This window comes from Panthera tigris, chromosome A1 (assembly GCF_018350195.1).
Source record: "Panthera tigris isolate Pti1 chromosome A1, P.tigris_Pti1_mat1.1, whole genome shotgun sequence".
NCBI lineage: Eukaryota > Metazoa > Chordata > Mammalia > Carnivora > Felidae > Panthera > Panthera tigris.
The window spans coordinates 116,831,493-116,846,277 of NC_056660.1; the positions used below are offsets into that span (position 1 = coordinate 116,831,493).

General features: G+C 39.3%; 1 protein-coding gene across 3 annotated transcripts in view; it reads right to left on the reverse strand.

Moving 5' to 3' along the window:
• DIAPH1 (diaphanous related formin 1) overlaps nt 1-14,785 on the reverse strand; it is a 104,359-nt gene that overhangs the window by 17,171 nt on the left and 72,403 nt on the right. The gene's annotated exons all lie outside the window — the stretch shown is intronic.

The following is a 14,785-nucleotide window of genomic DNA, read 5'->3' on the forward strand; positions in this document are numbered from 1 at the left end:
AGTAAGGGAAAGATTAGAAAAGCATGATGAAGGAGAAGCCACATTCGTGCCTTATTGAACTACTGTACCAGCCTGGAATGGCTCCTCACCTCCTATTGGCAACAGTTTTCTTATTGCATTCCTTCAAAGCTAACCTTCTCTCTAACCACCCACCCTCCTATTACTGACCCCCCTACCAACTATAGTCAACATCCTGTTCCTTTAACTGTTTAACATTCCTTTAACTGTTAGCAATAATGCTTTCCCACCTACATCATATCATTTACTGGCAGATCTTTCTCTGAAGGACCAGATGGTAAATATTTTAGGCTTTGCAGACTATATGATCTGTCTCCACTGCTCAACTCTACCACTATAGCATGAAAGCAGAGATAATACGTAAACAAATGGGCATGTGGTTTGCCAACCTCTTACTAGAGTTTTCCACCATGTTATCCTTTGTGCTTATTAAAAGTCCTGTTTATCCTTCAAGCTCCATCTTGAATAGGAATTCTCTATAAAAATTTTCATTTCCAGGGTGCCTGGGGGGCTCAGTTGGTTAACCATCTAACGATTTTGGCTCAGGTCATGATCTCACGGTTCATGAGACTGAGACCTGAGTCAGGCTCTGCCCTGAGTGTGAAGCCTGCTTAAGATTCTCTTTCTCTCCCCCTCTGCCCCTCCTGCGTGCATACATGTGTGCTTTCCCCCTCTCTCTCTCAAAATCAATAAATGAACATTAAAAAAAAAAATTTTATTTCCCCAAATGCCTATGCTCTCCGAATCCCCAGTGAATTTGATACGTCTTTATTCTGTAAAGTTTTCCTTCTTAAATTAAACTGATGCTTTGATGGTATTTGTTATCACACCTCATTCAACAATGATTCAATGTTTTGTGACATTTCTTATGTATCATCTTGATCTTTTTAAACCCCGTTACTTTTTTTGTTAAGATTTTACTTTTAAGTAATCTCTACACCCAACATGGGGCTCAAACTCAGAACCCCAAGATCAGGAGTTGCGCACTTCACTGACTGAGCCAACGAGGCACCCCAACCCTCTATTACTTTTTAAGTGTGGATACTTTCCCATCCCACCCACATTTTTAACTTCTGGAGCATGGACAAAATAATATTTTATTATCTCACTCTCTTAGCAGTTAGCATGATAGTAACATTCTCTAAGAAATGGGTGACGCTGGCTATTGAGGAGGGTTGGGAAGCAGACAGGGAAACGGGAACTGTTCTGGATGGACAGAACTGTAAAATATTCTGTCCTTTGGTGTAACCTGGCGTCAACTCTTTTTAGGAAGCTCCATGGGCGTATCTCCACAAGGAGGGTCAAGAAACTGACAAAGCTAGTTGCTCTGAGGAGAGGAATGAGGTGCTTGAGTACAAAAGTGTATTATAGTGAATAACTTCCTCATATACTGTTTGAATTTTCATTAAACCATAAAAAAGTACTATCTGGTACAAATAAATAAGAAAGACCGCAAACAAAAAAGAAAATCACATGGCAAAAAGTACCAAGAGCTATTAGAAACTCATCCTTTGGCCAGATAGTCCCAACTCAAAGAAGGTATGTGCCAGATTATTCTGGGCACTGTGAATAAAACAGCAAATGAAATGGATTCCTGCCTTCATGAATGTCATATTCTAATAAGAAGAAATAGACAATCAGTTAATACATAAAATAGTGTATTAGTCATAGTTCTGTGAAAAAAAAAATCAAGTAGGGAAGAGAATAGGGGAATTTCATGGGGGTTGGATTGTATCTTTGGTGGGGGGTGGGGATCAGGGAAGGTCCTAGAATGTGACTTTTGAGAAAAGACTTTTTTGAAAGTGAGAGTACAAACCACATGAATATCTTCGGGGAGGGGAAAGCATTTCAGGCAGACAGAACAACAAATACAAAGGCCTGAGAAAGGAGCATGCTAGGTGTGCTCAAAGCAAAGCAAAAGGTCATTATGGCTACATGGAGTGAGGGAGAGGCTGGGAGAGTCACAGAGGTACTAAAGACAGATCATATAACAAAACAGAAATTATGGGTAGTGAGATAAAAATGGAAATGTAAAACATCCAGACTGTATCACAAAAACTTAAAAACAGGAAAGGAAAAAAGTAAAACTAAAGCTCTCATTTTATACAGGCAAGTAGAAAGATATGTATTTATTACTGATGTTAAAAAAACAAAAAACAAAAAAACGGGCGCCTGGGTGGCTCAGTCGGTTAAGTGTCTGACTTTAGCTCAGGACAAAATCTCATTGTTTGTGGGTTCAAGCCCTGCATTGGGCTCTGTGCTGACAGGTCAGAGCCTGGAGCCTGCTTCAGGTTCTGTGTCTCCCTCTCTCTCTGCCCTCCCCCACTCACACTTGCTCACATGCTCTCTCTCTCTCAAAAATAAACATTAAAACAAAAATTAAAAGAAAAATAAAAAACAGACTCAACTTGTTTGCTTGGCAATAAAATAAAAATAAATATGTGGTATATATACAAAAAAGAAAGGGACAGGGGCTTTAGAAAACTGAGTGGATCTGGGATAGGGGGCACCAGAGCAGAATTAGTCTGCCGTGAAAATAGAGCAGGCTCAACTGAGAATGAGAGCCATCATCTGAGGTAGGCCTCCTGAGATTTATGGAATTTACTTGCTACTCAGAAAGAAGGGTCAGAAAAGCAGTACTGAACCCTGGATGATGCTGAGCAGTCATGAAATTATTAATCTCATTTGGATGCAAATGGCTTCTTACTCTCAGTTATATTTACCCTTTGCCACCCATCTGTGTTTGTAAGGAAGAAAATGTTAACAGAGTAAAAAATTACATCCCAGGAGCGGGGAGTTAAGATGGCGGAGAAGTGGAGGGATTTTCCTCATCCCTCAAACACTGCTGTACTGAGTTCGGATCACTTACAACACCCAGGAAATCAATCTGAGGAGTGGCAGAAAGTTCTCCACAGGTGGAGGAGACAGCTTGGCAGGATTGAGGCTTCCCCACCTCCTGCTTTTTTTTTTTTTTTTTTTTTTTTTTTTTTTTTTTTTTCCCAGGGTTACTTCAACAAACAAATCAAAGCACACCTAGTTAAAGGTCCAAACGCTCCACCACTACAAGCAAGGAGGAGCTCTCCAGAGGACTGACCAGTGGGACAGAGTAGCCAAAACATATCAACAGAGTGCACGCAACATACAGCAGAAACACTTCCTGGAGCGCCAGGTCCTGAACAGGGTATGACCCCATTTTAATATAGTAGTACTCTTAGATGCAGGACATCTAACAAGCTTTTAAAACACGCAAAAGATGGGGCACCTGGGTGCCTCAGCTGGCTAAGCGTCTGGCTTCAGCCCAGGTCATGATCTCATGGTTTGTGGGTTTGAGCCCCGCGTCGGAGTCTGTGGTGACAGCTCAGAGCCTAGAGCCTGCTTCGGATTCTGTGTCTCCCTCTCTCTCTGCCCCTACCCCATCTGCTCTGCCTCTCTCTGTCAAAAAAGTGAATAAACATTAAAAACATTTTTTTTTAATATGCAAAAGACAAGATGGAGGAAACTTAGCCAAAATGACATGACGGAATTCTCCCCAAAAGAAAAGTCAAGAAGAAATCACAGCCAGAGAATTGCACAAAACAGATATAAACAATATATACAAACAAGAATTTAGAATAACAATACTAACAGCTGGGTTTGAAAAAAGCATAGAAGACACCAGAGAAACCCTTGCTGCAGAGATCAAAGACCTAAGAACTAGTCACGATGAATTAAAAAAATGTTATAACTGAAATGCAAAATAAACTAGGTACAGTGGCAAGACTGAAGAAGCCGGTAAGAGAATAGGTGAAACAGAAGATAAAATTATGGAAAATAATGAAGCTGAAAAAAAGAGGGAAAGGAAATTATTAGCTAATGGAGATTAGACATGAAATGAAACACTATCTGTGTATCAAAGGAGTTCCAGAAGAAGACAAGCAAGAAAAAGTGCAGATGATTTATTTGAAAAATTATAGCAGAGAACTTCCCTCGTGTGAGGAAGGAAATAGGCATCCGAGTCCAAGAGGCACAGAGAACTCCCTTCAAAATCAACAAAAACAGGTCAACAGCACGACATACCATAGTGAAACTGGCAAAATACAAAGATGAAGAGAATTCTGAAAACAGCTAGGGACAAAACGTCCTTAACCTACAAGGATAGACACACAAGGGTAGTAGCAGACCTGCCCACTGAAACTTGCCAGGCCAGAAGGGAGTGGCAGGAAATATTCCATGCGTTGAATAGGAAAAATATGCAGCCAAGAATCCTTTCTCCAGCAAGGCTGTCATTCAGAATAGAAGGAGAGATAAAGACTTTCCCAGACAAACAAAAACTAAAGGAGTTCGTGACCACTAAACCAGCCCTGCAAGATATCCTAAGGGGGACTCTGTGAGTGGAAAGCAGCAAAGACTACAAAGGACCAGAGGACATCACCACAAACATGAAATCTACAGATAATACAATGGCCCTAAATTCATATCATTCAATAATCACTCTGAATGTAAACAGACTAAATGACCCAATCAAAAGATACAGGATATCAGAATGGATTAAAAAAAAAACAACAAAAAAACCCAAGATCCATCATATATCCTGCCTATAAGAGACTGAGGACCGTGTAAGACACCTGCAGAGTGAAAGCGAGGGGATGGAGAACCATCTACCAGGCTAATGGATGTCAAAAGAAAGCTGGAGTATCCATACTTATATCAGACAAACCAGACTTTAAAACAAAGACTGTAACAAGAGATGAAGAAGGGCATGGTATCATAATTAAGGTGTCTATCCATCAAGAAGAGCTAAGAACTGTAAATATTTATGCTCCCAAGTTAGAAGTACCCTAATATATAAATCAATCACAAACATAAGCCAACTTACTAATAACAATAGCATAATTGTTGGAGATTTTACTATTCCACATACACCAATGGACAGAACATCTAAGCAGAAAACCAACAAGGTAACAACAGCTCTGAATGACACACTGGATCAGATGGACTTAACAGATACACTCAGAACATTCCATCCTAAAGTGTCAGAATACACATTCTTCTTGAGTGCACATGAAACATTCTCCTGATCACATATTGGGTCACAAATTAGCCCTCAACAGGTACAAAAAGACTGAGATCATACCATGCATATCTCCAAATCACAAGGCTATGAAACTTGAAATCAACCACAAGAAAAAATTTAGAAAGCACCCAAATGCATGGGGTTAAAGAACATCCTACTCAAGAATTACCAGGTTAACCAGGAAATTAAAGAAGAAATTAAAAAATACACAGAAGCAAATGAAAATGAAAACACAAAAGTCCAAACCCTTTGAGACGCAGCAAAGGTGGTCCTGAGAGGAAAATACATTTCAATTCAGGCCTATCTCAAGAAGCAAGAAAGGTCCCAAATTCACAACCTAACCGCACACCTAAAGGAACTAGAAAAGGAGCAGTAAATAAAACCCAAAGCCAGGAGAAGAAGGGAAATAATAAAGATTAGAGGAGAATTAAACGATGCAGAATCCAAAAAAACCCACCAGTAGAACAGATAAATGAAACTAAGAGCTGGTTTTTTGAAAGAATAAACAAAATTGATAACCCCCTAACCAGATTTCTCAAAAAAAAGAGGACCCAAATAGATAAAGTCATGAGGGAAAGAAGAGAGATCACAACCAACACTACAGAACTACAAACTATTTAAGAGAATATTATGAAAAATTATATACCAACACACTGGACAATCTGAAAGAAATGGACAAATTCCTAGACACTCACACACTACCAAACTCAAACAGGAAGAAATTGAAAATTTGAACAGGCCCATAAGCAGCAAAGAAATCAAATCAGTTATCATAAATCTCCCAACAAATCAGAATCCTGGGCCAGATGGCTTCCCAGGGAAATTCTACCAGACATTTAAAGCAGCTAATACCTATTCTCAAACTGTTCAAAAAAACAGAAATGGAAGGAAAGGGGGTGCCTGCATGGCTCGGTCGGTTAAGAGTCTGACTTTGGCTCAGGTCACGATCTCGTGGTTTGTGAATTCAAGCCCCGTGTCAGGATCTGTGCCAACAGCTCAGAGCCTGGAGCCTGCTTCAGATTCTGTGTTTCCGTCTCTCTTTGCCCCTCCCCTACTTGTGCTCTGTCTCTATCAAAAATAAATAAAAAATGTAAAAAAAAATTTTTTTTTAAAAAGAAACAGAAGGAGAGCTTCTAAACTCATTCTATGAAGCCAGCATTACCTGGATTCCTAAACCAGTCAAAGACCCCACTAAAAAGGAGAATTAGAGGCCAATATCCCTGATGAAATTGGATACAAAAATTCTCAATAAGATATTAGCAAATCAAATTCAACAGTACATTAAAAGAATTATTCACTATGATCAAGTGGGGTTCATTTCTGGGCTGCAAGGCTGGTTCAATTTTTGCAAATCAATGTGATACACCACATTAATAAAAGAAAGGGTAAGAACCATATGATCATTTCAGTAGATACAGAAAAAGCATTTGACAAAATACAGCATCCTCTCCTGATCAAAACCCTCAAGAAAGTAGGGATAGAAGAACATACCTTAATATAATAAAAGCAATTTATGAAAGGCCCTCAGCTAGTATCATCCTCAATGGGGAAAGACTGAGAGCTTGGTCAGGAACGTGACAGGGATGTCCACTCCCACCACTGCTGTTCAACATAGGGCTGGAAGTCCTAGCCTCAGCTGACAACAAAAAGAAACAAAAGGCATCCAAACTGGCAAGGAAGAAGTCAAACTTTCACTCTTCACAGATGAAATGATTAACTCTCATGGAAAACCCAAAAGATCCCACCAAAAAACTGCTAGCATGGATACACAAATTCAGCAAAGCTGTAGGATATAAAAATCAATGTACAGAAATAGGTTGCATTTCTATATACCAATAATGATGCAGCAGAAAGAGTTTTCAAGGAACTGATCCCATTTACAATTGCACCAAAAACCGTAAAACACCTAGGAATAAACCTAACCAAAGAGGTAAAAGATCTGTATGCTGAAAGCTATAGAAAGCTTATGAAAGGAATTGAAGAAGATAAAAAGAAATGGAAAAATATTCCATGCTTACGGATTGGAAGAACAACTATTATTAAAATGTTAATACTACACAAAGCAATTTACACTTTGTGTACGCAATCCCTATCAAAATAGCACCAGCATTCTTCAAAGAGCTAGACCAATCCTAAAATTTGTATGGAACCACAAAAGATCCCAAGTAGCCTAAGTAATGTTGAAAAAGAAAACCAAAGCTGGAGGCATCACAATTCTGGATTTTAAATTGTATTACAAAGCTGTAATCATCAAGACAGTATGGTATTGACACAAAAACAGACACACAGATCAATGGAATAGAGAACTCAGAAATAGACACAAATATATGGCAAACTAATCTTTGACAAAGCAGGAAAGAGTATCTAATAGAAAAAGAACATTCTCGTCAGCAAATGGCACTGGGAGAACTGGACAGCAACATGCAGAAGAATGAAACTGGACCACTTTCTTACATGAATAAATTCAAAATGGATGAAAGACCTATTGTGAGACAGGAAACCATCAAAATCCCACAGGAGAAAATAGGCAGCAACCTCTTTGACACCTTGGCCACAGCAACTTCTTACTTGACATGTCACCACAGGCAAGATAAATAAAAAGCAAAAATGAACTATTGGGACCACATCAAGATAAAAAACTTTTTTCTGCACAGGGAAGGAAACAATCAGCAAAACTAAAAGGCAACTGATGGAATGGGAGAAGATATTTGAACTGATATATCAGATCAAGGGTTAGTATCCAAAATCTACTAAGAAGTTACCAAACCCAACACCCAAAATCAAATAATCCAGTGAAGAAGTGGGCAGAAGACATGAACAGGCACTTTTCCAAAGAAGACATCCAGATGGCTAACAGACACACGCAAAGATGTTCAACATCACTCATCATCAGGGAAATAAAAAACAAAACCACAATGAGATACCACCTAACACCTGTCAGAATGGCTAAAATTAACAATTCAGGAAATAACAGAGGTTGGTGAGGATGCGGAGAAAGAGGATCTCTTTTGCACTGCTGGTGGGAATGCAAACTGGCCGCAGCCGCTCTGGAAAACAGTCTGGAGTTTCCTCCAAAAATTAAAAAAAGAACTACCCTATGACCCAGCAATAGCACTACTAGGAATTTATCCAAAGGATATAAAAATGCTGATTCGAAGGAGCACATGCACCCCAATGTTTATAGCAATGTTATCAACAATAGCCAAATTATGGAAAGAGTCCAAATGCCCATCAACTGATGAATGGATAAAGAATATGTGGTTTATATGTACAACGGAATACTACTCAACAATAAAAAAGAATGAAATCTTTCCATTTGCAACAACGTGGATGGAACTAACGTGGATGGAACTTATTACACTAAATGAAATCAGTCAGAGAAAGATGTCATATGACTTCATCCATATGTGGAATTTGAGACACTCAACAGATAAACATAGAAAAAGGAAGGAAAAATAACAAAGACAGAGACGGAGGCAAACCAGAAATACAGAGAACTGAGGGTTGCTGGAGAGAAGGGAGGTCAGTGGGGGGATGGATTATGGGTGATGGGCATTAAGAAAGGCATTTGTTGGGACGAGCAATGGGTGTTATAGGTAAGTGATAAATCACTGGGTCCTATACTTGAAGCCAAGACTACACTGTACATTAACTAACTTTAAATATAAACAAAAAAGGGGACAAAAGGTCCCTTTTTGTGGAAGATAGAACTACATGTAGCAATTCATAACAACCACTTAGACTAATGATGAACTACTACAACTAATAATTTACACAAGCATATGTGTAGAGGCCCCTTTTAGACCAGAGGCTTGAGCGACAGATTATAGAAAGGACTCACAGTGACCCCTGGGGGCTGATTACACACAGGCCCATTAGATGACCCCCCCTCAAGATATCCATAGGCCCTAACTGACCAATTCCATACATCCCTAGCCATACCTCTTCACCTTCCCTCTTAAAAAAACTTTTTTTTCTTAATATTTATTTATTTTTGATAGAGAGAGAGCATGAGCAGGGGAGGGGCAGAGAAGGAGACACAGAATCGGAAGCAGGCTCCAAGCTCTGAGATGTCAGCACAGAGCCTGACGCAAGGCTGAAGTCAGACACCCAAGCGACTGAGCCACCCAGGTGCCCCCTCACCTTCCCTCTTTAAAAACAGTCCCCATCCACTACCTCATTGCAGATAGCCTTTCCTCTGCTGTCCTGCCCACTGCTCCCTTGTGGGGGTGTATTCAATAAACTTATATCTGCTTTATTCTGCCTCAGGTGAATCCTTTCAGCACCTGCGTCATCGGCTTCCTTACCCCACATTAGGAGGCCTCCCTCAGATCAAGAATGACACCACAATATGGACTTCTTAGCTCTACCAAAATGGAGTATCCCCACATAGAGGAAATATATTGTATTTAAAAACTGGGGAGGGTAAAGGGACCTGAATGAAAAGAGAGTTTCTATGCTTCACTGGAACTGGTGAAACATCAGTATCATTAGACTAGGATACGTTATAAGAGTATGTATAATGTCACACTTGGAGGAACACCCAAGCAACCTATATGAAGTGATAAACTCAGGTACTATACATTAATCAAAATGGAATCCTAACAAATGTTCAAAGAAACCACAGTAAATTAAGAGAAAAAGATGAAACAAACAGAAAACACAATGACAGACTTAAGCCCTAACATTCAGTAATTACCTTTAATATAAAGGGTCTAAATACAATAATTAACAGAGATAGGCTATAGTTTAAGTGCCTGACAATTAGCTTTTTGGATTCTGATGTATGAACTTGACTTTACGTTTCTGATTGCTGAGGCATCCATTTCAAAGACATCTATCTCCATATTGCCAGCTATACATCTATATAAAGAGCCAGGCTGCCCACCCATAAAGCTTCCCTTTTAGAAAGCCCTGGGTAACCTAAAATAACTGTTTGAGTGGCCCCGCTTTTCTCTTACTGCAACTTAATTCTTGCTATTATGTTTTAAAGTCACCAATAGAGTCAACTGGCAAAACCCTAGGTACCCCACCCTTGACCCTGATAAAAGCAGAACTCCAGGGCTGGCCTTTCTCTCTTGCTCTACCAGAGACTTCGCTGTGTGGCCCCAGGTGTGTCCTGCACACTCCAGGACCTGTGAACAATAAACTTTCTTTCAAAGCTCCCCGATAACTGTTGCTGAACTGCATCCTGCAATCATAAGAACCAGCTTCAGCATGGGTTCTGCTCAGGAAAATATGTGTGCGGGCTCCCTGTGTGTGTGGGAGCTTGTAGCAAGTAGCAGGGCTCAAATGAGTACCTCCAGGCATTCCAAGCTGACAGCGATACTGATGGTCTCAGACAGACACAAAACAATGGCCAGATTAACAAAAGACCCAACAATATGCTGGTCTATGAATTTACTTCAAAAACAAAAATAAAGGTAGGTTGTAAGTAAAAGGTTGAAAAAAGATACACCATGCAAATATTTTTTTAAAAAAAGCAGTGTCTAGGGGTCCCTGGGTGGCTCAGTTGGTTAAATGTCTGCCTCTTAATTTCGGCTCAGATCGTGATCTCATGGCTCAGAGGATACAGCTCCACACTGGGCTACATGTTGACAACATGCAGCCTGCTTGGGGTTCTCTGCCTCTTCTCTCTCAGTCTTCTCCCTCACCTTCTCTCTCTCAAAATAAATAAATAAACTTTAAAAAAAAAAAGTATCTATATATTACATCAGGGCAAAGAAAATACATAAACAAAGAGGGAATTACATAATGATTAAAAGATCAATCCACTAGTAAGGCATAACAATTCTAAATGTGTATGTACCAAACAACAGGCTCCTGAATACAATAAACAAAAACTGAGAGATGAAATTAGAACCCAACATACCAATACTTTAAGACATCAATACCCTACTCTCAGTAATGGGTAGAATTACTAGGCAGAAGATCAGCAAGGATACAGAACAAGTGACCACTACACTCAATCAACAGTAATACCTAGTAATACATAGGAAACACTTCACCCAAAGCAGTGGAAAAAACATTTTTTTCAAGCGCTTCACTGGACATTCACCAAGAAAGATGCTATCTTGGGCCATAAAATAAACCACAACAGATTTAAAGGACTGAAATCAGAGCATGTTCTCTAACCATAATGGTATCAACCTATAAATCAGTAACAGGTAACAGGAAAATATCCAAACATTTGAAACTAAAGAACTACTTCTAAGTAAACTGTGAATCAAAGAGGAAGTCTCAAGAGAAAATTTTAAGATACACAGAACTAAATGAAAATGTAAGCACAACACATAAAAATATATGGGGTGCAGCTACAACAATGCTGACAGTTAAAGTGACAGCCCCAAGTTTATATCAGAAAAGATCACAAGTCAATAGTCCCATTTTCTATCTCAAGAAACTAGAAAAAGAGCAAAACAAATCCAAAGCAAGAAGGAATGAAATAAAAGACATAAGAGCAGAAATCAATAAAAATGAAAAGAGAAAAACCAATGACTCAAAAAGCTGCTTGAAAAACATCAATTAAACAGGTAAACATCCAGAAAGACTGACAAAGATAAAAAGGGAGCCCTATATTACCAATATGAGGAATAAAATAGATTATCACTAGAGGTCCTGCTACCAATGAAAGCATAGTAACGGAATACCACAAACAACTCTGTACTCATGAAATGGACAATTTACAAGAGACGGACCTATTCCTCAAAAGCTACCATCTATCAAAACTCAACCAAGATGAAATAAATAACCTGAATACTCCCGAAACCATTTTAACAACTGAATTCAAAATTAAAAGGCTCCTGAAAAAAAAGGTGGTTCAGAAGATTTCACTAGAAACTTCCTTAAAACATTTAAAGAAAAATGAATGCCAATTTAATATAATGTCTTCCAGAAAATAGAAGACGGGACACTTTCTCCTTCACTTTATGAATGCCAATGAATTGTTTATTTTAGTTATTTTTATGTTATGTGAATTTCACCTCAATAAAAAATTGGTAATTAAGATGTGTAAAATCACAGGGGCACCTGAGTAACTCAGTCAGTTAAGCATCTGACTTCAGCTCGGGTCATGATCTCACCATTCCCAAGTTTGAGCCCTGCACCAGGCTCTGTGCTGACAGCTCAGAGCCTGGAGCCTGTTTCAGATTCTGTGTTTCCCTCTCTGTCTCTGCTTCTCCCCCACTCATGAGCACACACTCTCTCTCTCAAAAATAAACATTACAAAAATTGTTTTAAAAAAAGATACGTAAAATCACAAATTATATCAGTGAAATGTGAATATGGGTTGTTTATTAGCTAACAGTATTCTACTGATAATTGATTTCCTAAATGTGATAATTGCAGTGTGGTTATGAAAAAGAATATTCTTCTATGTGGGAAAGGAATACTCAAGAATTTAGTTGTAAAGGGCCATGATGTCAGTATTTTATCTCAAACTGCTCAGTTTAAAAAAAAAGTAAAGTGTTCACAGCACCATTATCCACAACAGCCAAAATGTGGAAACAACGCAATGTCCATCAACTGATGAATGTAAAAACAAAATGTGGTATATCTAAAAAGAACAGACTATTTTTCAGCCATAATCTGGAATGAAAAACTGACACATGCTACAACATGGGTCAACCTTGAAAACATTATTAGTGAAAAGGCCAGACACAAAAGGGAAAATATTATTGCACATACACAAAATGTCTAGAAAAGGCAAATCCATACAGACACAAGCCAGATTAGAGATTAACCAAGTTGGGGGAAGAGGAGGTGAGGAGTGACTGCCAATGGATTCAGGGTTTCTTTTGTGTGTGTGATGAGAACGTTCCAGAATGAGACAGCAGCAGATGTACAACTCTGTGATATACAAAAAAACCCCACAGAATTGTATACTTTTAAGATGAATTTTTTTGTTGTTTGAAAGTTCTTAATGTTTTATTTATTTTTTTAAATTTTAAATATTTATTTTTGAGAGACAGCGCGCATATGCTTATGTGCTTGCTTGTGCGCACGCCTCAGTGGGGGAGGGGCAGAGAGAGAGGGAGACACAGAATCTGAGACAGGCTCCAGGCTTTGAGCTGTCAGCACAGAGCCCAATGCAGGGCTCGAACCCACAAACCGTGAGATTATGACCTGAGCTGAAGTCAGACACAAGTTCATGACCTGAGTGGAGTTCGGAGGCTTAACTGACTGAGCCACCCAGGTGCCCCCTAATGTTTTAATTTTTAAAAGCAAATTTTGGCTATAAAAAGGATAAATTTCATTAGCTGGAAAAGCTCTTCACCAAGACCGACATCTTAAAGGTAATCAATACAGAAATGCTTTTATGGGGCACCTGGGTAGCTCACTCGGTTAAGTGTCCAACTTTGGCTCAGGTCATGATCTCACCATCTGTGAGTTCAAACCCCACGTCAGGCTCTGTGCTGACAGCTCAGAGCATGGAGCCTGCTTCAGAATCTGTGTCTCCCTCTCTCTCTGCCCCCTTCGCCACGCATGCTCTCTCGCTCTCAAAAAAAAAAAAAACAGAAAAAGAAAATGCTTTTATAATGATTTAAAAGTAATCTTGTCTGATACCTTTGACGGTTTACTAGTAAGTGAAGCAGCCTGTGTTTCTTGATTTTTCTCTGCTTCATTTTAACCACAAGATGGTTTTGGCTGGTAGTGCAAAGGGAGAGAGGGACATACCAACATAGTAATAAGTCTGAGGAGGTTAGTCTCAAAGGAGAGGCAACACACATGCTAACCCTCTGACCAGTTGTTCTAGGTGAATTATTTTGTGTGATAAGAAGATGTCTAGGGTCCCTTTAACTTGAAGAATCTATATCTGCCTGCTTGATTTAGCTTAATTTTCTGGTTTTAAATGACTATTTAGTCTTAAATAGTATCCTTTTAAATATATTTCTTTAGGTTCAGTTCTTCAGAATGCTATGATACCAGGGCATTCTTTGAACCATCATTTCAGTCACAGAGAATGGCTTATCTTTACAAAAGTCCCTCGGTTAGCCTGGGCTGTGGCCCAGAGAGCGGTCTACCACAGTATCTGCTCCCTTTCCACGATGTGGAGATTTTGTCCTGGGAAATGATGGCCCAGGTAGGGACCATATTTCCCAGCCCATCTTTATCTGGGAGTGACCATATGATTAATTTTCATCAATGGAGTATGGGCAAAGTGATATATATGGATTCTAAGCCAGGACTTTTTTTGGGGGGGGAGGGCTACAAATTAAAATTTATTTCTTGCTTTAAGGGTGAATCTTCTGGTATATGAATTACACTTCAGAATATATATACACACACACACATATATAAATACATATATATAATGGACTACAGACCTAAATGGAAAACCTAAAACTATTAACTTCTAGAAGAAATTGGAAAAATCTTACCAATTTTGGGGTAGGCATGGATTCTTAAAAACACAAGAGTACCAACCATGTGGTGTGCAGTATCTTAAGTGGGCCCCCTTCTTAGTGCACACACCCCGCATAACCCTTCTCCTTGAGCGTAAGTGGGCCTGAACTACTCTAGTAAGCCCTTTTACAGAACAGTTTAGAGGTCAGAGACAAGCAAAATCAGATTCAAAGCTGCAGCAGATGCTCTCCGGCTGTCCTTGAAGAAGCAAACCCTGTGCTGTGGAGATGACCTTGTGGGAGGAAATGATGAGCAGCCTTTAGAAGCTGACAATAGCCCTTAGCTGATGACCAGCAAGAAAACAGGGAT